This window comes from Hyperoodon ampullatus (assembly GCF_949752795.1).
Source record: "Hyperoodon ampullatus genome assembly, chromosome: 12".
In the NCBI taxonomy this organism is placed as follows: domain Eukaryota; kingdom Metazoa; phylum Chordata; class Mammalia; order Artiodactyla; family Ziphiidae; genus Hyperoodon; species Hyperoodon ampullatus.
The window spans coordinates 33383822-33407906 of record NC_136925.1 but is presented as its reverse complement, the minus strand read 5'-3'; the positions used below and the strand labels follow the sequence as shown (position 1 = coordinate 33407906).

General features: G+C 34.8%; 1 protein-coding gene across 3 annotated transcripts in view; it reads right to left on the bottom strand.

Annotated features, from left to right (window-relative positions):
* GRIK2 (glutamate ionotropic receptor kainate type subunit 2) overlaps positions 1-24085 on the bottom strand; it is a gene marked incomplete at both ends in the record, with an annotated part of 630446 nt that overhangs the window by 300156 nt on the left and 306205 nt on the right. The window lies entirely within an intron of this gene.

Here is a 24085-nt window from a genome sequence, read left to right as displayed (position 1 = left end):
GTAATGTATAAGTAAGGAAAAAGCTATATAAATTCAATTGTCTTGTTTAATGCAAATCACTGCATTATGTACTTTATTAAAAGTTAATATTACTATCCCATGTTTAGAGAGATCATGTATAAGCATATGGCCATGATATTACTCTCCAGATTTTATATTAAAATTATGAATTTTTTGTATCTCAAATTATGGAACCAAATTTAGGACACAGATGGACAAAATGTAAGCTCAGGATGATTTTAAAATATTCTTTTGTGGGAATTTTTTATGTATTTGGCATCGTATTTACTATACAGTCAGTGAATTCCATCATCACACTGAATTTATCTTGAAGAATGTTTTAAATCTTTCTAATGTTAGTCATAAACACTCATAGTTTATCTTCTAAAATTCAGCAGCCAATTAAGCTGCCAATGCTAAAAAAAAAAAAAAGAATAGCAAATGCTAACTGGGATAAATAGGTTCAATCATAAAAGCCAACTTAGAAAAGGTGTGTGTTTCCTTTGTGTATTCTTATTATTTCCCCAGTGATTCCTACTGTTCCAGAGAATTCTTACAAATGGGACACTCATAAGGGGTGGGTGGCCATCTGAGGGTGTCCACACTGCCACACCAGCAAGGTTCCACGCATTGACTAGAAACCTCAAGATTACTAGAACCCCAACTAAGTGCCAAAGACAAGCAAGATAAAAACAGCGTAAGTAAAACAACATGGTTCTTCAGAACAATTATTCTAATTGGATATAAATCTAAATACACTCATTTAAATCAGACTTACCTTTTTTTATCTCAATTTCTCTCACTTCGCCCACAGAAAATGAAATAATGTTTTCACCCTGGTGCTCCTACGTTTCTCTTCTGGATATATGTTTTTTAAATATCTAAGTCTACATTTCCCTCAACAATCAGTATTTATTGACTGCTTACTAGGCACTGTGGTAAATGCTTTGCACAGGTTGACATTCATGGTTTCATACACTTATCTTAAGAACCTTATGAAGTAGATGTTATCTCTATTTTTCAGATGATGAAACTGAAGTTCATTCATTTATTTATTTATTCCTTCAATAAATAAAGTTTGTTCTAGAGGCACGGGCTACAGTGGTAACCAAGACAGGCAAGATCCTTGCTTTTGTAGATCTTACATTGAGACGAGAGCCATCAAACAGTAAACATATAAACAAATAAAAGCTGTGAGGATAATAAAGCAGGTGACATTACAGTGATTAGAAGGGAGTGTTTCTGCAATGAAGATGGTCAGGGAATGTCAGAGGAAGTGTGATACTCAAGATGAGCCCTCGATTACAGAAGGGATCCACCAAATATAGATGTGGAGGTAAAGGAACAGAAATACTCCAATATTCCACCACAGTAAATAATCTCCTAAGAGAAGTATTCTCCTGAAATATTTTGAGCCAAATGCCAGAGGTGGATAACTTGCTTATATAACAAAAAGGGAGAAAAATATAAAGGTTTCTTTATAATAAACATGTGGATAGCCCAGTATGAAAGCAGTAGGACTCCTAAAATATATAAATTAATGGTTTAACAATGTTTCATCCCAGTTTCTAGGTAGGGAAATAGATATTGGAAGTCTCTATGATCTTCATTAAAAGAGTTACACTATTCAGAGTTTTGGTAATTGTCAAGAGTAGTTAAGTGGCATATAATCAGGAACTTTTTAATTATCTTCCCCGTTCACAACTAACCAGAGCTCTCATTCTCATAAGGCTGAGCCTTCACTTTGAAGTCTACATCTGTGATGGCACTGAGGCATTTCATTTCTCCCTGGTTTAACATTAGAAATAGAAGGTAAAGTGTCACAAAATTGTTTTGAAGTGTCATCTCAACTGTCAAAATGCCTACCAATTTTCCTGGTTAATGAGAGGTAGATTAAGGCAGATTTATACTTTAAATAGTTTTTCCAACTGTCAAATCTGCAAGGATAGTCTTTCAAGAATATTGGTTATCAGTTTGTTTCCTGTGGAACATACAGACCTCAGGTTTAGAATGAACCCCCATGGAAAGTAAGGAATCCTAGGATGGCAGGATGAGTGAGCCATAGGAGGGGCTATGAGCAAACCTCAATGATAATACTCTTCTGCCTAAAGTCAGCTCCAATCAAACAAAATTTTAGTTATTATAGAGTTTTATTTTGTTCTTTCATCTATAGATTAAGTATGACTCAAAGATTTATAAAAGAGAGAAGAAACAATTAAAGGTCACGAAGTTTAATCACTCTTTAGTTTAGTCAAAGCACAAACTAAAATGCTACATATATTTTAGCTGTAGGTTTTCCCAAAACATTTACATAAACGTGGTCTCATTTGACCCTCACAGTCAGCTTTTGTGGTGAACTTTACAAGCCCATCTGACTGATGAGAAAACAGAGGTTCAAGTCACCTTTCCAGTGACACATCGCATGAAAGCAGCAAAGCAAGGACTAGAATCCAGGTCTCTGATTGCAAATCCCCTGCTCTTCCATTTCACCATTACTGTCTCACACTCTGCAACTCTCTCATCATCCCAAGAAATGACATTTTAAATACTTTCTGTTTGAAAAGACTTCAAAATGAGGACTCCACAATGGGCTCTTCTTATGCTTAGAACATAATAAATGTCATCCTGATCAAATCAGCCTATGACCAACTATCTCTGACAGTGGCATTAATGAATGTTTTGTAGAAATTTTTCCCTCTCATGATGTAATCCCAGAGGCTAAGGGTAAACCCAGAACACTCTTGAACTGACACTGTCTGGAAGCTCTTTCCCTTCCAGAACCAAGTCTGCATATTTCAGCTGCATAGACAAACTCTTATGAGAGCAAAGCTGAACATTAATGGCAAGAATTCTCTGCTTTCTATCCCACAGAAATAGCAGATGACTCTTTGCCATCCTAGGTCTTTGCCAAAACCTGAAGCTAAGAGATAAGAGGCTAGCCAGAAATCACAAACATAAGGTTTTCACCCTGCAATCCAGTCACTATTAGAGCCATCAGCTTAAGGCTCTAGCCATACCTAGACCTTGCAAGGCCCAGTTATTCAGCTGAGAGGATGATACACAAGCCTATTTATTTAATGAAAATTTCCCTTCCTTCAAATTTATAGCATTTTTTCCTATACTAATTGGAAAACAGCTGCTTAAATCCTTTTACAAAACAAAGTAAAGGATTAAAGGTAAGTTCATTGTGGACAGCTAGATAAATAGAAGTGTAAACAAATATAAGTACATATAAATAATATGATAATAATCTGCCTTTTAGATAATGAGCTTTATGTAGATTCAAAAGTTATTAGGTATCTTTTTAATTTTACTTTTCTAACTGACGAAAGGAATAAAATAGTAAGAATGCTCAATCTGGAGAGAGTATGGGTAAGAATGCACCCTCAAATATTGTCAGACGTTGTATGAGTTTCCTAGGGCTGCCTTAACAAATTACTACAAACTGAGATGGCTTAAAACAATAGCAGTTTCTTCATGTGGTGTTCTCCTCTGTGTGTATGTGTGTTTATGTTCAAATTTCCCTCTTCTTACAAGGACCTCAGTCATATCGAAGGATAGCTGCCCACCCTCAATGACCTGATCTTAACCTGATTACATCTGCAAAGACTCTATTTCCAAATAAGGTCACATTCACAGGTTCTAGGAGCCAGGACTTCAATACATCTTTTAGGAGACATAATTCAATCCATAACAGAGGAAAACTGGAAAACTATTATATGAGGTTTGAAGAGTTATCTGGAAATACACATCGAAATTTAAAATATGCACATATTTGATCAAGTGTACCATTGTTAAGAACTTATCCTAAGGAAGTAATAAAAATGTTTATGGAGATTTATATTTTCCATAGGAATGTTTATTAAGTAACTGGAAACAACGTAAATATTATCAGTAAATTATATACCTATACATTTAGACTCTAGTAATTAAGAAAGATAAGGCAAGTAAAAGAAAAAAAAAGGACAATGAATTCATAAATATTAAATGAAAAAGCAAAGTTACTGAACACCATGTATAGTGAAATTAATGTTAAAAATATATTTGTGGGTGGGTTTACAACTATAAATTATTGAAGAATATATATCAACCTGTTAATGGAACTATCTTTGAAGATTTGTACTACTCAAATTATATATTAATTTCTTAAAATAATAATCTTTATCAGAAAAAAATTAAGATATATTTTAAAGATACAATTGCAAACTAAGAAATGTTGGATTATGCTTATTTCAGTTTATTTTTAAATAATAGAATTCTTCAAATAAATTCCATTGTCTTTTACTTTTTTACTGAGATATAAATTGACTTTTAAACATTCTATATCTCAAGTTGGGTTCTGTGTTGTAGGATCTACAATAAACTCTATTAAAGAATTTAGTAGTGTTAAATACAGAATAAAAGATTCTATCTACAAAGGGATATTACAAATTGTTAGTTCTATTTGGGGACATGTTTATTTAGTCATTCATTTTGTCTGTTTTGTCCACTTATTGCAGTATCTCCAGTATGTAGAAGAACAATAGAAAAACATATATTCTATTTGTCCAGGGGGTGGATGAATGAAACTTCAATTAACCAACAAGGGAAGGGATAACATCTGATTTGCTTTCCTTGTGTATCGGCAGTTCCCAGGACAGGACAATGCCTGACACATAATCAATACTCACTATAACTTATTACTGAATTTTAAGAAACATAACTGCATAATGATAACTAATTTAAAAATAACTGTAATAAATTATAATCTAGGAATACTGCAATCTTTGTGATTTTTTTGTGAATCAGACTTTGTTGATCAAAGACTAAATTATGACCTATTAATTAAGATAAAGTAAGTTGAGCACCTTTCAGGGCTTGCTGAGTGGGAGAGCCTATTCATCTTTCTTTGTGCTGTGGGGTTTTAATTTCAGAGGGACGATACTATCACAATTCTTTAAATTTATTTAATGCATTTTTAAGTCATATGGCTATTCTCAATTAACTCATTATTAAATCTATGTGCCTTCTAATCTGATTGTACTATTCTCCATGCTTACTTACAAGTTTCCCTCCCTATTTTGTTGAACACTGCTGGGCATTCCTCATTAAAATATAATAATCTTCTTACAATTTTGAATTAGTTTGTTAACAGTATTGTGTCAAATGAAAACATGTTTATTTGCAAACACACATAAGCCTACACTGTCCTATAATCAGGACATATGTTTAGATTTATTTGTTTATTTAACTGTTGTTGTTTTTAATCTAAGACCATGATGGAGCTACACAGTCCATCCTTGGTCTCTCACCTGATAACACTTATAGCTCATGGTTGGTTAGGATGGGCATTATAAACTAAGGAAACCAAGAAAGAAAATCTACATCCCTTTGACAATAACTCCACTAAAAGGCTCAATATCTGTATGTGTAATGGCCGTGGAGATCCCCTGCTCAAATCTTCCTTCAAGACAAACTGCTACAGGGAACGTAGCTGATTAACAGCTTTCAGCTTCTGCGCCTTTGTATGCACCACTGAGTTCACTAAAACATATTTCTGCTGGGCTGCTCACAGCCAAAGGCTGAGCTTGGCATGCTTCATAGAACCATGCCCTTGCTGCATGATGCAAAGTTCCTCCAGAGGGAAGCTCTGGCTAAAGAAATCCCCTTCAGCACAGCTAAGAGTTTGTGCGTTGCAGTCCGAAGTTCTTCCTATCCAATCCTAACTTCCCTGTCTCCTTTCAAGTTTCAGACCTGCATCTCGGTCTGAAGACTCTCTAAATATTCTAATTTCCTCCCTCTTTATCCTTTACTGGCATATCTACCAATAAGTCTCTTGTACATCTAATCATATCTTGGCATTTGCTTCATAGAGGACCAAAGCAGATACAATATTTGATATATTTTAATTATAAAATTAAAAACTAATGTTCTGTGTAGTATAGGTACATGTTTGCAAATATACAACAATATGAGAAAATAAAATTTTTGAACAATAAATATGCTAACAGACAAGTGTTGGGGTGGTATTATATTTTTAGAGGGTGGGGACACCTACTTTAATGTTATCATGTTCTGGTTAATAGTCTCTAATATATTCAAAAATGATTTATTATTTTTTTAACTATCATATGCATAGAAGATATTTGGTAGAACAAAAACAAGAAAATTCAGCTTTTACTAAAGAAGATCTGAAACAACATAGGACAGCTCTCTCTGCGTGGTGTCTTCATGGTGTTCATCTTTGAACTAAAAACAAAAATCAAGGCCTGAAGCGCATTCACTGATTGTAGCTGAGGCATTTATGGGGCACTACAGAGTTACTAAAGATCACAGAAAGATATCCTGTCCAGCTGTGTTCCTGTGGGTACATTTTGATGAAGGCAAAATATTGAATACAACACCAGCAAGAAGATTAGAATTCTGCACGTCTCCTTATATATTTCCTAACCCTGTTGATTTCCTATTTATTATTGTACTTCTTAAAGAATTTAGTTTAAATAGCTCATTAAAGAAACAGAAACAATGCAGTTTAAAGAACTGTATAGTCAATATTTAATATTTAAAGAGAATCAAAGTAGATGGTAAAACTAATTGATATGCAAAATATTTTTTTTTACTACATTTAACTTTGTCATTTGTTGGCAATCATAAATGACTGTTGTCTTACATTGGCAGCATATGAAAACAGCAAATTCTTACATTAACTGTTACTAGTTCTGTTTTATAAAGATCTTTCTATAAAATCTGTTTCTAAAGATTTTTCTATTCCCTCTAAGGTAACACTGTTCTATTATAAAAAGAGATGGACATTAAAAGAAAATTTCCCAGTAACTAGTGACCAGTTAAGTCCATTACCCATTTGCAAAGATGAGTACATATGTATTTCATCTAATGACCAACTCTCTAACCTTGCCATACTTGAACGGTGTTAGTAGCATGATTTGACACAACTGATCACTGTCATTCTCAAAATGTTTCCTTCTCTAGGCTTCCACAAATCAGGTTCTTCTCTGTTTTCCTTCTACCTTACTGCACACCTCTCTTCAATCACCTTTGCTGGCTCCTTACTTTTCAGGTCAGTCCTTGGCACTCTTCTCCTCTCTGTCCACATTATGTTCCTAGATGATCTTATCCAGTCCCTTGGCTTTATATATTATTTATGTCCTGCTGACTCACAAATCGGTACTCCAATCCTGACCTTTCACCTCAGTTTTAACTTCATAAAACATCTGCCATTCCAAAATCATGTATTCCCTCAAATAATTCTTTCCTTCATTTAACAAATATTTATTGAGTGCCTACTATGTGTCTGACACTGTTAAAGTACAACCAATACAATATTGAACAAAAAAAAAATCACTTGAATATCTAATAAATAATTCATACAGTGCATCAAAGGGTTTTCTGATTTTTCACCCCCAAATCATCTTTTTAACTCTTCTTCTCCATTTTCAGTATATGGCCCCATTTCCATCAACTTCCTCAGACTTTCAAAACCTAGAAGTCCTCTGTCTCAGTCTGGGTTCCCACAGACACAGACTCTGAGACAAGGATTCAGCAGAAAATGCTTACTTGGGAGTTGTAGAGACCACCAGTAAGAAAGGGAAGAAGTGACGTAGGGAAGGGAAAGCAACTAATAAGTGGTAAGTAAGCCAGCTACCGTACGTGTAAATGGAGCTCGATCTCACAAGTACATTTTGATAAATTATATAAAGGATACATCTCAGAATTATCTCACTCCAAGACTGAGAGAGCTGGGCTATTTATACATTCATTCTCACTGGTTAAGGGCTTCTTTGGGCTATAGGGGAGGGGAGTAACCAACCAGTACTTCTAGCCTGCTAGACATATGAGCAGAGCTTCCTTCTGGAAAAAGTCCTTAGACACAGAGAAGCAGGTACTGGCAGCTACAAGTCTTCTGGGTACCCTGAACCATAAAGTCGGAGGGATATCGGTAAGACACTGACAGCAGGTGCTGCTTCCTCCTTACCTTACTCACTTCCCTTAGTTTACCGATTAATGAGTCCTGTTCACATCACTCCAAATTATGTCTCAAATTCCATCACTTTTAGCTCCATGGCTAAAACCTGAGTCCAAGTCATCAGCATTTTTCATCAGCATTACTAAAACAGCTGTCTAACTCATCCCACTTGAATGACACAGAAGCCACAGGCATCTTCTCAGTGCCTGAATCATATTATAGCCTTCCCCTCACTGAAGTCCTCCAGGGCTTCCACTGCAATTAGATCAAAATCCAAATTCCCATGTCCTTCAATGACCTAAATGCTATGTGTCATGACCACTTCTCCAATCTTCGATCATTGCCCCTCTTTCTCTAAATCATCCAGCACACTGATAGGTCACCTTTCTTTCCCTCAGATACAACTTGCTGTTTCCATCTCAAGGAGTTTGCACTTGTTTTTCCTTCTGCCTAGGATGCGCTTCTCAGAAATCTTTGCATGGCTCCCTGTTTCTCATTATTTAGGCCTATCCCACACATCATCTCCTTCCAACACCCTAGCTAAAGAGCCCTCCCCACCCCTCATCATTCTCTGTCCCCTTCCCTTAACTTGTTTCATTTATTCTCCTCTTTGCCAAATAGAAGATAAACTCCATCTTTATCTAGTTTATCACTCTATCCCTATGCCAATAACAGTGCCTCACACACAGCAGATTCTAAATAAATATTAGTTTAACTTTAAGAAAACATCATGCAAACATATACCGTATGATCTTATTTCTAATGAAATATGTGCAAGTGTGTAGAAAAATTAATAAATAAGTACAGGGACGACCTGTTTTCCAAAGCAAACAAAGCTAATATTTAGCCAGTTAATTAAGATGCTTGATTAAATATATACTTAAATATATATATATATTTTTTACTTTAAAATTCATTTTAATGTAAAACATCTAACTGTAAATGTATCCCTAATATACTGATGTAGAGCTGACACCCTTTCCATCAGTCTCTTGATTGGAATCCCTCTTCTGTTTTGCATAAACCCCAAATATGATGGATTATCCATGATTTCCAGTTTTGGTTTCTTTTAATTGAAAGTGCCCTTGTATTTTATTATTTGAGGTAATATTTAATTGAATTATGTCATTAATAAGTAGAACAAACATAAACTGGTTTTGGAAGAAACACTAATGACCTTTTTTAAGAATACCCAGCTGTGGGAGCAAAATACAGAAGCATGATAGGGTAGCCTACTAGTGGTGAGTTTCCAGGCTGCTATGGACATCAGTTTATTTTAGCCAATAGATAGAGAGCTTTGGTTACTCTCATGAATCAGTTAAGGGAAGGTAAGTTAAGACAGCTTCCCATCCCTAAAATGCTGGTTGCCATTCTCTTTGCTTGGTGTGTTAATGAACAGGATATTTTACTTTTCATTCATATATATTTTTTAAGTTTACAAATTTTTTACAGTATGCATAATCTATTCAATAAAATTTAAATAATATTAAACATTCATGATGCTTTTAAAAGTGAACAAATGAGTAACATCTGTATTTACCTTATTGTGATTTTGATTGTTTCAAATTTACTTAAATTTTAGTCTAGCAGGCTCTCAAATCTGGAAAACTGGGCATGATTTTTGTCAGTTAAATTCATGTGCACCTGCCTTAGGGGCTAGAGAAGTTCATATTTTAGAGGTATTTCACAGTCTAATTTATCACTTATTAATTTCCCTTTTCCTTTTGATAAAGTAAAGGACTTGGAGAGAGGAATAAATATTTAAAAGCTGAGAATAGGGTCTGAAAAGTTGATTTTTAAAGGCAACATGTAACAGGAGTAATATTTTCCTTGAAAGCCAGGACCAGAATTCAAATTAATATCTCTTCTCCCAAGGCACATTCCCAAGAGCCGAGACACATTGGCTGTAGAGCTTCAGGCTGTTCTAGCAGGACTACTGAGAAACAAAGGCACTAAAAGATGCAGTAATTCTTTATTGATATTCAATATGACTTAAATTTTCTCACTTCCAGGGTTGCTTAGTCGAGGTGGCCAAACAAGGCTAGACCCTTTTCTTAGGGTTGCAAACATATACTCATAGAACTAGGATGTTTCCCCCTATTTCTGAAAAAGAAACTGAGGCATTACTGCTATGAGAAACAGTATTGCAGCTTACAACTTTCTGCCAGGTCCTTCTTTCATCATCTTAAATTCTACGTGTCTGTAAGCAATGCCATCCCCTTTCCAAGCCACCACCACCTCCTCCAGACAGCCCCATTTTTTTTTTTTTCTTGCGGTACGCGGGCCTCTCACTGTTGTGGCCTCTCCCGTTGCGGAGCACAGGCTCCTGATGCGCAGGCTCAGTGGCCATGGCTCACAGGCCCAGCCGCTCCGCGGCACGTGGGATCTTCCCAGACCGGGGCACAAACCCGCGTCCCCTGCATCGGCAGGCAGACTCTCAACCACTGCGCCACCAGGGGAAGCCCGACAGCTCCCATTTTTATTAAAAGCACTACTGTCCTCCCAGTCACCTAAGCTGGAAAGCTGAAAAGCGTCTCTTGTCTCCCTATTCTTCTTTCCGACCTCGAAAAGGCTTTCCCATTCAATCATTCCTTTGAGACCTCTCTGCTCTACTTTTCAGTCATTCTTACTGCCGACTTGAATGACAGCTTCCCACCCAGCACTGCAGTAAGTCTAATGCACCTGCACAGAGCCACCAGATGAGCCTTTGGGGGAACAAGGTAGGGCAGGAAGAGCACGAGCTATCAGGTTAGAAAGGCCTGGACTTAAAGCTCAGCCTCCATCTGAGCTGAATGTCCTTGGACAACATACTAAACATATTTGAGCCTCAGTTCCACCATCTGTAAAGTAAGAAATAATGCTCATCTTGCATCATTTTGGTAAGAATTAGAGACAGCGTGAGGCAAGCACATCTTTATACAATTACCACAAACCGCATAATGTTTAGCAAAGAGTGGACACACGGTAAATGGTAAATAGTACTTTTATTGCACAGTCCTATTCTAAAGCATTTAGTGGCTTCCCATTCTCTTCTGCCAACATGAATTTCCTGCTCTCATCTAGTCTTATCAAAATGCTATTTGTGGGGCTTCCCTGGTGGCGCAGTGGTTGGGAGTCCGCCTGCGCGTCCGGAGCCTGTGCTCCACAGTGGGAGAGGCCACAGCAGTGAGAGGCCCGCATACGGCAAAAAAAAAAAAAAAAAGCTATTTGTGTTCAAATTCACATTCAAGATCCAGTTCAAGCACTACCTCCCCCAAAATCCCCTTCCCAATCCCACCAAACTTCCCAAACACACCATTGTTACAAATTCTTACAACAAAGTAGCAGGTGCGTCCAGTACTTGGTCATGATGGAAAAATAATACTAATTAAAATAATAATTATTATTATTATGTTTATTATTAATTTAGCTCCAAGTTGAAAGATAGAAACATCAAATTCTCTTGGTGTAGGTTTTCTGGTTCTGAGTAGATCCATTGTGTGACCTTTTTAAAAAATGTATTTAAGTAGATGAAAGCCCACTCTGCACCTCTCTGTGGTAGCCATAGCAACTGTGCATTTGATTTTACAGAGACCACTCTTTTCTCCATTCCTTAATATTACCAGGGGCGTGAAAGTTGCTGGGAAGGAAGGAAGTACATTTGCAAAAGAGTCAAGGAAACTCCTAAGAGAAAAACAATCAAGACCCCAAACCAGAACACCTCTGAGGGACGGAGGCTGGCCAAGTGCCATCAAACGCGAGGAAACACTCCTAGCTGAGAGAGGCCCCAGTCTAGACAAGGCCTGGGAGCACTGGGGAGGGCTGGGTCTGCAAACAGCCTGTGACTACTGACAGGGGCTGTCAACTCAGTCATGCTGGCAATACGGGCAGGCTCCCAGGTGCATGCTTATTGTGTATACTAAAGAGTTAAATAACTGAAAAGCTGAAAGCTGAAATAGTGGGAATCTATGCCAAGTTGAACTTGAGCCCTTGTTCCAGTGGTGAGTGATTAGACAGGATGTGGAGAGACAACTGGCAAAAATGGCCCCTAACACCAGAGGCAATAGAGGCATGAGTGGATGGAGATGACCATTTGCCAGCCATGTTTTCAGAAGAAATACCAGGACCCTAAGTATGGCAGCAGCTCCAGAATTGTGGTACTACTTTGTGGAGTGCTTCAAACTGCGTAGCAGCCATGGAATTCTCCAGCTTCAACAGGGCACATCTGAGTGGAGCATCCTACAGTGGAGCCTGTGGCTCCATCAACTGGCCTGATCAACCCGATCAAATCTCTGAGTTTCTTGCATTTATCACAGGATGGTGGATTTTTTACAATGTCCAGTGAGGGAACTACAAAGAAAGGGAACTGTTTTTCCTGTTAACTTGGGAACGTAACCATTCTCAAGCTGTGATTTTATGTGAAGTTGTAATTACATCCTTAACAAAAGGTGGATAAACTCCCATGCAAACACACTATTTTCTAAATATATTCCTTATTATAGGTTGGCATTTTTATTATTTAAGGCTATGTTTTACTTTCCTTACTTAACTGATAATTCTTCAGGTGCAGACATCCTGTAATATATAATATGTATATATATATTTTCATCATCCACATGATATATTAACACAAATTGCATACAGTAGGTGGGCAAGAACTATTTGGAGAATGTATTAATGAGTAATAATATACAGGAATTTTTCATGAAGGATTGATTTCCTTCATTGAAATAACATTTCAACATCTGTTCTGTTTAACAACTTACTTTTCCCTTCTGGTTCAATTTGGTCACAGGGTATTCTGAAGATTAATGAATAAAATATTTATGAATTCTTTTAGAAAGGCAAATGAAAGATCAACATAATATTTCCTCTCTGCATAATAAAGCAAGAGAATTCCTAATATCCCTTAGGCAAATTCACCCTAAAACTCGTCATTTCATTTTGTCTGAAATATTCTTTTGATTTTTATTAATGTTGATTTAAAGAGTATTGGCCAAGCATATCTTGGAAATTAGTGCATCAAAGTAGATCCTAGACTGTTTCTTAGGCTTTTATATCATAAAACTGTATAGGCTACACTTTTTTTAAAAAATTGTCTTTCTAATGTAAACACAATTACTTAGGTACCAGTGTGATGAGATGAGCATCAACAATTTGTAGTAAAACTAGTGATGATTCATGTCATTCATTCACTTAATCTCATCCAGCAGCTACCTACTCTCATATTTTTTTTAAAAGTAGTATTTACATAGTTGCATCCTAATTCAATTGTTACACTTGTACAAACAGGAAATCAAATGACTCTTTGAGAATGATGATCTTTTACCCTGAACAGAAATAGCACTTACATTAAAGTGCGGAAATGGTATTTGCCTTGAAGTAAACAAATACCCTTTTTGGAGGATTTACTATGTGCCAGACACTGTCTTTGAGCAGTATAAAAGTTATGTATTTAATCTTCATAGTGACTCTATGATGTAGGCATTACTATTTCCTTTAAATAGATGAGGTAATTGAGGCTCAAAGATGCTAAATAATTAGAAGTCTATAAAAGAAGTACTAAGCAGACCTTGGTTTCAATAGACAGATGATTCTGATTCCAAAATTCTTGTTCTAAGATGAAAATAGAATAGATTTTATAGTCTTCTGTAAGTGGCATTAAAAAAAAAAACTCAAGTAAAAATCCGTCCTATAATTCTGTGCACAACAAGCTATCTTCTTAACCTAAAGAAGAAGTGACCTAACATTGAGAAAAAATAAATGGCACATACAATTTCACAAACTTCTAACTAGATGGAGAGGGAAGGGTAATCTGAGACGAAGTGAGAGAGTGGCATGGACATATATGCACTACCAAATGTAAAATAGATAGCTAGTGGGAAGCAGCCACATAGCACAGGGAGATCAGTTAGATGCTTTGTGACCACCTAGAGGGGTGGGATAGGGAGGGTGGAAGGGAGGAGATATGGGGATATATGTATACATATAGCTGATTCACTTTGTTATACAGCGGAAACTAACACACCATTGTAAAGCAATTATACTCCAATAAAGATGTTAAAAAAAAAAGAGAGAAAAAAATCTGTTAAATAGGGATGCATCATTCTAACAGAACATTTCAAATTATTGAGATTGTGCTCACTTTTAAAGAAGACTATTAGATTCTAGTACTAAGTAGATTCTGTGTGAATGCTTTTCAAGGTTTCTATATCAATTAACCATCCAACACACACACACACAGACACACAAACACACACACATACTACATATCTATTACAGTGTTACTGCATATAAGAGATGACAAAAGATGCTGAAATAATATGTTTGGATTAATTAAGCTATAAGCCCTGTATCAAAATTTGTTTTACATTTATAAGGCACTGAGATTTTAAGAGAGGCAATAATATAGCTTATAATTATAAAAAGCCAGGTAGGTTTACAATATTCTTATATGTTAATTCATTATCCCTTTCGATCCGTAGGACAACACACTAAAATTTATTATTTCTATTTGACAAGTGAGGCTCAAAGAGGTTAATTAAATAACCTGCTTAAAGAAACAGCATTAGAAAGGATTGGAAATGGGATTCAGATGCTGGCTTGTATTCCTTATTTATTGGTTTAATCTGGGAAGGAAATAAAAGGGTTTGGTAGACCAACTACTCACCACCTCACCCAAAATTGGTTTAAAACTCTATATATTAAAGTTGAAGAAGAAGCAATACATGTAACATTTTTTTGCTGGTTTTGAATTAATCATGCTTAACTTTTACCTTTGGATGCTTAAGGATTCTTTTATATGCTTCTCACTATAGTCCAGGGATCTTCCTTTATATATAATCTGCCTATTCTATGTGTCTGCATCTATAAAATGAGGATTACAACTGCCCCCATGATGTTGTTACAAGGCAATAATAGCTCTAAGATATAGTAAGCATTAAATACATTTCACAATTAGGTTATTTTGTAATAGAGGTTGTCAATACAAATGGTAACATGCAATAGGAACTAGATTCAGAGTTTCTATATAGAGTCATTGCTTGGATCAAACTTCCTAGGACTCATATATCCTAGGGTCCTTAATATACACACTTAATATATGTGTATGCTCCTATTTCTAAGAACAGAGTCAGGTAATTCTTCGGATCAAATAAGTGAGAGAATTTCTGCATTGGTAAGATACAGAGGTAGGTAATTTTAAAACAAAAAGAGTGAGCATCTACTGTGGTGTATATTTACATGGAAAAAATCAGTTATAATTGTTGTTTATTATATATAATATAAATTTTATTATATATCAAGTTCTTGATCTACTTGCAATATTTTCCAGCTTTCTCAATTTTTAAATAAAATTCTTCTGAAATTTAGCATGACAAAAGAAAGCTGCAATTTGTTTATTATAAATCACAGTAGTAAAGAGGGAAAATTTGTTAAAATTTGGCAGGAGTATTGAGCCCAAAATTAATTAAATTAAATTAAAAGACTTCTATCTGGTTTTTATTAGTATTGTAGTCAGTACCACTGTCTTTCTAGTAAATAGCTTATTACTCACAACAGCAGCTAAAGTAATAGGAATTTATATAGATCATAAATATATGTTTTATATTATTTCTTTTTATATAAAATATATAAACATAAGTACTTAAATGAAAATGTACATTACTATTTATTATTTTTTAAATTTATTTTATTTAAGGACTTAGTAAGGCCAAGATATCTATTATCTGGTATAATATTTCAACATTTGTTGGAAATATATTCCAAAATTATGGAAATAAAAAATAAAATGCTTAAAATAAGTTCCTAAACTTATGAATAAAAATGGAATAATACAGGAAAACATACAGTTTTGATAGTTATTATGACCAGTCTACTTCCTCTCATTCTGCATCCTATTCCCAATTACAAAATGCAGCTTAGCTCTGAGTATTTTACTCTGAAAGCAAAATAGGCAGAAAACATGTTTTGTACATTTTGTAAATAGATCCACTCTTTCTTTCTATTTTAGAAATAGATCCAATGAAGAGAAAGTACTATTGTTTATAGCAAATGTTAACCTTCCTTCACCAGAACTTTTCTGTTATTAGGAATATATATCTGAGTTATAATATTTTTTTCTTGTTATTTATAGGCCACAATGTCATCTCTTACTTTCTGTTTTTAAATAATACCAAACAATAATAATTCCAGTAATTTCATGCTGTCTTTATTCTGAATTCCTATATGGTAAATATTGCACACTTATAATAATCTATTAATTGATATGTAAAAATTTTATCCCAGCTTTATCTCCCACTGTTTTCCAATCCATTCCTCTAATCCAGGACATTGAACATTATGTCAAAGTTGCTGTTAGCCCCATTCTAACCTGAGTGCCAGCTCCAGTAAAAGAATCCATTGCTTATTTTCTTAATCACCTTGTATTCCCTTTGTATTGGGTACTGTATTTGCTTTCCCTAGTTTGATGACTCTTTACCTCTACTGCCTGCTTGACATTTTGCTTTTTCAAGATTACATTCATCACTTACTCTTACCAATTCTATCTTGATGCTCAGTACAGATGTGGAGTCCTAAATCTCAGAACGTTGCTAATTCCTAGACTCTGCGATGTTGAACTTTGCTTTCTTGTCAGAGCATTGGCATCATCTTCTCTAGGTGTCCTTGTCATTGACTGTCACTTGAGGGGCCCTCCTTCCTAAATAACACAAATTTTCATCTACCTAGACTTCCTCATACCATCTTGGATTGGTTACATACATATGTAACTATGTAGCTATTAAATATATAAGAAGTTGAGGAAAACTGTGAGCAGAAATGTATTAATTTTTTACAAGTTTTTATTACATGATCTGAGATCAATGCTTTAAAGATAAATTTTGATTTTCAGGGTAGAAGGGGTAAAAAATGTCTTTTGATTCAACCTTACTTGACCTAAAATTGACCTAAAAAAATAACACGATTATGAAGGAAATGTTTCAATGCAATTGCCATCTTTCATGTAAGAAACAGTTACTTAAAATGGAAATTCCATCTTTTTATCAGCTTTAGATAAATGCTGATTGCTTAATCTGCCAATGAGCAAAGGCATTTAGACGGAATGCTCCAAGTTAATGAAACGATGGAGGTTGTTAGGTCATCTCAATTATTTAGATTCAGACTCAACTTGCAGGTTAGTACATCAAGGAAGATTAATAGGTAGGTAAAGTGAAGAAATACAGTGCCATTCTGTTATTCATGCCACATACTCCATGTCCTTTTACTATTCATTAAATCAATCATAAACAAATGTAATGAATGTCGTGCTTATGACTTCATTATATACCCTGAAACATCTTATGCAAATATTTCTGCCACATTTGATTATAATACAGACCCCAAAATATTTCTTCTGTGGTAAAGATAAGAATAAAAGTAGCAATTATGTGAATAAATTTTGTGAAATGTTATACATTTCCAGCAGAATACCAAGAAGTTATGTAAAGCCTCTGGTAAATATATATTTGCCCTTGCTGTCACAAAACAGCATGGAAAACAAGGAATTTTAACAAGAATTTGAAGGAAGACTTAGGAACTAGAACAATCAAAGAAACACGAAATTAAAATGAAATTAAAGTTTGAATATGATTTCTGTACTGACAAAGATGTGAGATGTGATTAGTAAGACATTCACTGTCTTCTTGATTTTGTCAATTCCCTAACTTCTGTGAGGAAACAGAGGTACTGACTTCATTACCAAATCCTGAGTGCCTGGTATAAAATTCAGAGTAATGTGTACAACATACTCATGAGTAAAACTGATCAAAGAAAGGATAATTCATTATTTTGTTACTTTTTATACTTTTGATGTTTTAGTGGCATATGAAATAAAACCACCTTCTTCAAAATGCCTTTATTGATTAAAAAAATGGCAAGTTAGTTTGACCCATTGTCTGGCAAAGTCTTATTTTTATTCTCATTTCAACTGAATCAAATAAAATGGCTCCAGCTAATTAAGACAGGCAGACAGCAGCTAAGGCAGCCTTGCCTGGTCATACTTTATTTCTCTATGGTTCTATTTTCATTGACTTTTCTAAAGGTAAATCTTTGTACAGCAGCAGAGTGATCACTGTGCCCCTTTAGTACATGAGCTAACTCCCTGCTGGGAATGTATATACTAGATGTTATCTTTTAATTTAAGTTAATCAAATGAGGAAAGAAATTGTAAAGTTTATGGGCCATAGTCTGTTGTTATAAATAAATAATTGTTAGAAGGACACTGGAACTTAAACACTTAAAGACTCACCTCCCTTATAAATATTATCCCTTCTTTTGCAAAAGAGAATGGGAACTATTCCTCTAACTCACTAAACTTTCACTATTTAATCAAAAGCATTTCTAAGTTTTTGCCTTTTAAGGTATTTTTCTAACAAAGAATTGAGACTAGCCTAAGTGTATTTGCTAAGTGATTAGATATCTTGATAATAAAATACAAGTAGGTAAATAAAAAAAGCTCCCCAGAATATATTTGGGAAAATGAGAAGGCCTAGTGATCAGAACACAGATGCAGCATGATTAAAATAAATTAACACACACATTTATTCAATCAGGCAGTCACTCCATCATGATGAGCCCCTACTTTGTTTGCATCAGGCACTGAACTAGGTCCAGGGCCTTCAAGAATGACAAAACCTGGTTCTTGCCTCAAAAGAGCTTACCATCTATTGAGAAAGGGGTGTGAAGACAAACAAAAGTCCCAGAGTTAAATTTTAACACAGAGTTATATATAAAGTGCATAAATAAAAGATGCACACAAGCAAAATGTCTGGAGGACTCAGCAAATTCATGGGAAAGGCACATAAGTCCTGAAAATCATAGCATGGGTAGCAATATGCCAGACATTCAAACAGGGGTAAGTGGTTCAGACAATGGGAACATCCTGCACTGAAATGAGGAGGTGCCATCAGCACTGCTGACTCAGCCAGGGTGAGATGGTGAGACGGGTGGCTTAAAAGAGCAGGGAGCAGGCAAATATGAGGCTGGAGAAGTAGCAGGAGCCAGATCATGGAAGGCCTGGCAGGCTTGACAAATGAGCTAAAATTTCACCTAGCCAATGACAAGGAGTCATCAGTATGTTTTGGTAAGCTCATGGTAGGAAAAAGGTAAGTGTAGGAGAGATGTTAGGAGTGGGAATTCAGTGAGAAGACTATTGCAACAGCCAGGGGAGAGACCATGGGGTCCCTAACCAAGGCATAGCTCTGGGGGTGGAAAGAAGAATGTAGTTAAGCAAGATATTGATACAGTAGATTTGACAGTGTTTGATGATCGTTGAATGGATATGAAGAGAGGAGAAAGGAAATGGAGAGAGCAGTAAGTCTTGAAGAGTTTAAATTTCCGAAAACGGTAATCTCCCTAAAGTAATTCAAATGAAAGAGCCAACCAACAGTCATTACTGATTTGTGTTGCAAATTTACATTGTCAACGAATATATGTGATATTATATAACAGCATAAGAAAAAATGGTATTTGTAAAATACCAAATGGATTACAGGTCCATTAGCATTAAGATGCATGACATAGGGCCTCCCTGGTGGCGCAGTGGTTGAGAGTCCGCCTGCCGATGCAGGGGATATGGGTTCGTGCCCCGGTCTGGGAGGATCCCATATGCCGTGGAGCGGCTGGGCCCGTGAGCCATGGCTGCTGAGCCTGCGCATCCGGAGCCTGAGCTCCGCAACGGGAGAGGCCACAACAGTGAGAGGCCCGCGTACCACAAAAAAAAAAAAAAAAAAAAAAAAAAAAAAAAAAAAGATGCATGACATAATAGGAGCACTGGGGAAGGAGTTCCGGGATATAGCTGAACTTAAAATTTACCTTGAGGTGTTTCTACTTGATTTCATTCTCTTGAATTGACATTGTTGCAAACTCAATAAGTCAATAATAAATGTAACCATTGTCAAAAGCTGACGGATTCAAAAAAGTGAATTCCCACCCTATAGTTAACGGTGCCTGGGGAAAGTAGATGTCTGGTCAGAGGATGGGGAGAAATGCCTTCTGATCACACGGTAAAGGACAGTGATGATGTTCACTGAAGGGAGCTTCCCCACTCCCAGGGGCATGGAAATATGTGAATAATTAATAAAGAATGCGCAGTAGGGAAAGGGTTTTATAGTAAGGGCTCATGTCTAGGGAGGCATTTAGAGCACTACCTGGATGGCAGTGTGTGGGCATGGGGGAAAGTGGGAGAAAGGTGATATGAGTTAAAAACAAAACCCTTATGTGTGAAGGAAGAGGGTCAGACTTCCTTTCTTCCTTCCTTCTTAGTGAGATCAGGTTTGGATGTATTGTGTGACTTGGTTCCCTGATTGGGTTTATACCAAATGAAGATAAGAATTTTACTGAGCTACTAGCATTAATATCTTTAATATGATGTTCCCAGCCCATAGAAGAAGGAACTACAACTATGGCAGAAATGGTCTTGTATTCAGTAGTCATTTAGCAAATAAACACTAAGCCTAGGTGCTAACTCAGCCAGGAAAATTCTTATGAATCCAATTCACTGTTTCTTTTTATAGCTTAAACATAAAGAAATAATGTGAAAATCTAAGCACTGTGATCTTACATAGTGACAAATGACTATGATACTGATAATAGGTCTTGCTTCAGGCGCTAGGGACTTTGCTGATAATCCCATTTCTTAATGGGACCATAGGGAGAAAAAAGAACAAGGGATATATAAACACTGAGATCTCATGAACTGACTAAAGGGAATGTTGCCAACTCTACAATGCCAGGCTATAATTCTTTTCTTTTTTAACTAGAATCCTCTTAACTTCCTCACTATATTCATGGCAGAAATAGCTTATTAATTTCTTTTCCTAAACATTTAATAACTGGGAAAATGCTTACAATATAATCTTAAATGGAAAAGAAAAAGAATACTCATACAAGGCATAAATATACCAACATTTTTAAACAGATCTCATACTGGTTTTATTTTATAATGATCATGTACTATTTTATAATTAATAATTAATTTATATAATAAAATATTTTATATATAATTTTATATCATTATATAATGTTATCTAGTGAAATATTTTAAAAGATATTATCAGTTTTCCTTTTGGAAAATTGTAAAAAAGTCATCAATCTGCATCCATTTTAAAAGAAATCTTTATTTGAATGGCAAACTTTATGTCTACTTGTAAAATATTTTGTGTTCCCTGCTCTATTTATAAATATAATAAAAAAATAGCTGGCACACATTTTTAGATAAGAACTATTCAAAAGTGCTCACACAAGGAAATTTATCTTCATTTTAAAAATGAAGTCATTCATTTAAAAAATGTTCTCATGTAAGTCTTCTGGTGGTTTTTATATTTTGCAGTAACTCAAATAAAGATATATAAACAAAGAGGCAATTATCCCTTATACCCTTTTTTTTTTCTTATTTAAGATCTATTTGAAAAGTATTTCATGACTATAACAAAGAGAAGAGTGTTGGCATTAAAAATTCTTCTTAAGGTTTCAAAATCTATGGTCTATACACAATGCCCAGAATTTTCAATAAATAGCTAATCATTTTCTCATCAGAGCATTTTTGTTCTATCACTTATCCACTCCCACTAAATCACTTGTCAGTTCAGAAGAAGGGCAGGACTGAGGACTGGACTCATGGCTAAAAAGAAAAAACCTAAACCTGCATTCATCCTAACACCCTGTCTTTTTTTTTTTTTTTTTTTTTTTCTTTTTAGTGTGCATATACCTTTTATTGAAAAGAATATGTTTAGGAAAGCCAAGAAAAGAGTCCAAACACTTGGTTGACTTTGAGGTCCTCATCTTGTCTAGTGGCCTGTGTGCTCCATAATTGTAAATACTGGGACTTGGAGTAATTATGTGGCTAATGGGGGAAGGTAAAAATAACGACTAAGAGTTCAAATTTGGATAACAGAAATACTCAGGTTCAATTTAAAATTCTGACATTTACTGTGTGACATTGGAATGTTAGTTAACCACTTGAGGTCTTATATTTCTATCTGTAAAATGGGAATAATAATGGTACCGACTCAGTGAGTTGTTTTGAGGGTTAAATGGAATGATGCATGCAAAGCATTTAGCATTAGTGTAGACACATAGCTGGGGTTTTTTTGTTGTTGTTATTTTAGAAAATGAATTTTATTTATTTATAAAAATTATAAATTTTAATAAATTGCAGATTATTCTTTCCTAGTATACAGAAATATAACTGATTTTTGTCTTTTTTGATCCATTTTATGAAGGTTAATTCTTTCCAAGAGCCCCTACCTTCCTAGATATGAAATTAATATATCTTCCTTTGTATTTATCTCTTTCAATAGTCTACTTAACTTACTAGAAGTTTCAAGGGATGACATGTAGAGTCATACAGGAATCATACAGAAATACACAGAGTACCCAAGTAAGGCTGGATAATTTTTGTGATTCTGATATATAAAAGGGCACACTAATCCTTGGACGTATCAGTGGAAGTCTTAGAGTACGCAAATATTAAGATTGCCATGATACCTATTGATTTACTTTTCCTAAAACCATTCAGTAATGGTTCTGAATAACAAATAAAAATATCCGTCTTGAAATTAAGGAAGGGTAAAGAGAGTTAGAAAGCATATATGGAAAAAATATATACATGATTAAAATAACAATTTAAAAGGAAGTATATGTTTTTATTTTTAAAAATAACATTGTCTATTAGGTTCCAAAAGTTTGATTCACCATCTTCAAACTGGGAATGAAATATAATATTTCTAATTTATTCTTGGTTGTATTTTATTTTGAATCTGGATGTACTTCAGAAAAAAAAATCTTCATTTTTAAGTTATTTATGTATTTTCCTCCCAATAAAGTTTCTCAAATATATCTTAAGGTAAAACTAAAATACTAGAACTAGTCAACCATCTCTTTTTATGCACAGGAGTAAAATTCCCCTCATACTATTTCCTTAAAACAATAATGTGGATATAAGATATTTTCAAATTCTAGTAGGTTATTTTTCTCACTAAAAGAAAATAAAAGTCTTTTTTCTTTTTTCCTTTCCATTAGAAGGTTGGTGCCTAGAGGGTAACCATGATTTCTTCACAGTCTCTATGAAGACACTCAATTTGTATTACTAAATCTTCTTTTAAGGGAAGAAAAACACAAAATTTCCTTTATTTTGCTACAACATTAAAAACATACTTTGAAGCCCCATTGAAGCAATTAATGGAAACATTACAATCATAATAGAAAAAGCTTTCCCACACATCAGGATAGAGGATGTTTCTGCTTATAAAGTTTCCATTTAGAATGACACTTTTTAATGACCTAGGAAATGTAAATATTGCCAAAGTGCTGAGCTATTTACTAAATTGTAGCAGTAACTTTGTCTATAGAAAGTAGATTGAATGAGAATATATCAGACATTTATAATTTGTTAAATAGTACAGTATAAACTTACCTGGTCCTATAAGGTGGCCAGTAGCTACATTTGGCTACTGAGAACTTGAAATGTGACTAGTCTGAACTAATACGTGAAGTGTCAAATGCACACCAATTTTCAAAGACTTAATAGAAAAAAAGAATGTAATATATTTCAGTCATAATTTTTATAGTGATTGTTTAAATAATGGCATTTTTGATACAATAGGTTAAATAAAATAAATTAATAATATTGAAATTTACCTTTTGGTGTATGTTTTTTAACATAGCTATTAGAAAATTTTAAATTATGTATGTACACTGCATTAGATTTTCATGGGCAGAACTGGTATAAACAACTAAAGTTACATAAAATGTACCCTTCTTTTACAGTTTAAGCATTAGTCTAGTTTCTAGGTTTAAAACCAAGACTTGAAAATAACAAGTGTGATTATTGGTGAATTCTGAACCTTAAACAGTAAGCTCAAGGGAAATTTTAGTGTGATGTAAGTCATTTATATGACATCAGATATCAGAAACCAACATGATGAAGAGTAATCATATACTGGTAATCATATACTTAAGTAATCATATACTTAAGATAAGAAGGATAACTTTCAGGTTAATGTCTTCTTTTCAGTCTTTAATTTATCCTATATATAGCAGTAATTAATTTTAGAGAAATCCCCTACATCGTAGTTTTCTGACAATAGTTGTAATGCATTTTGAGAT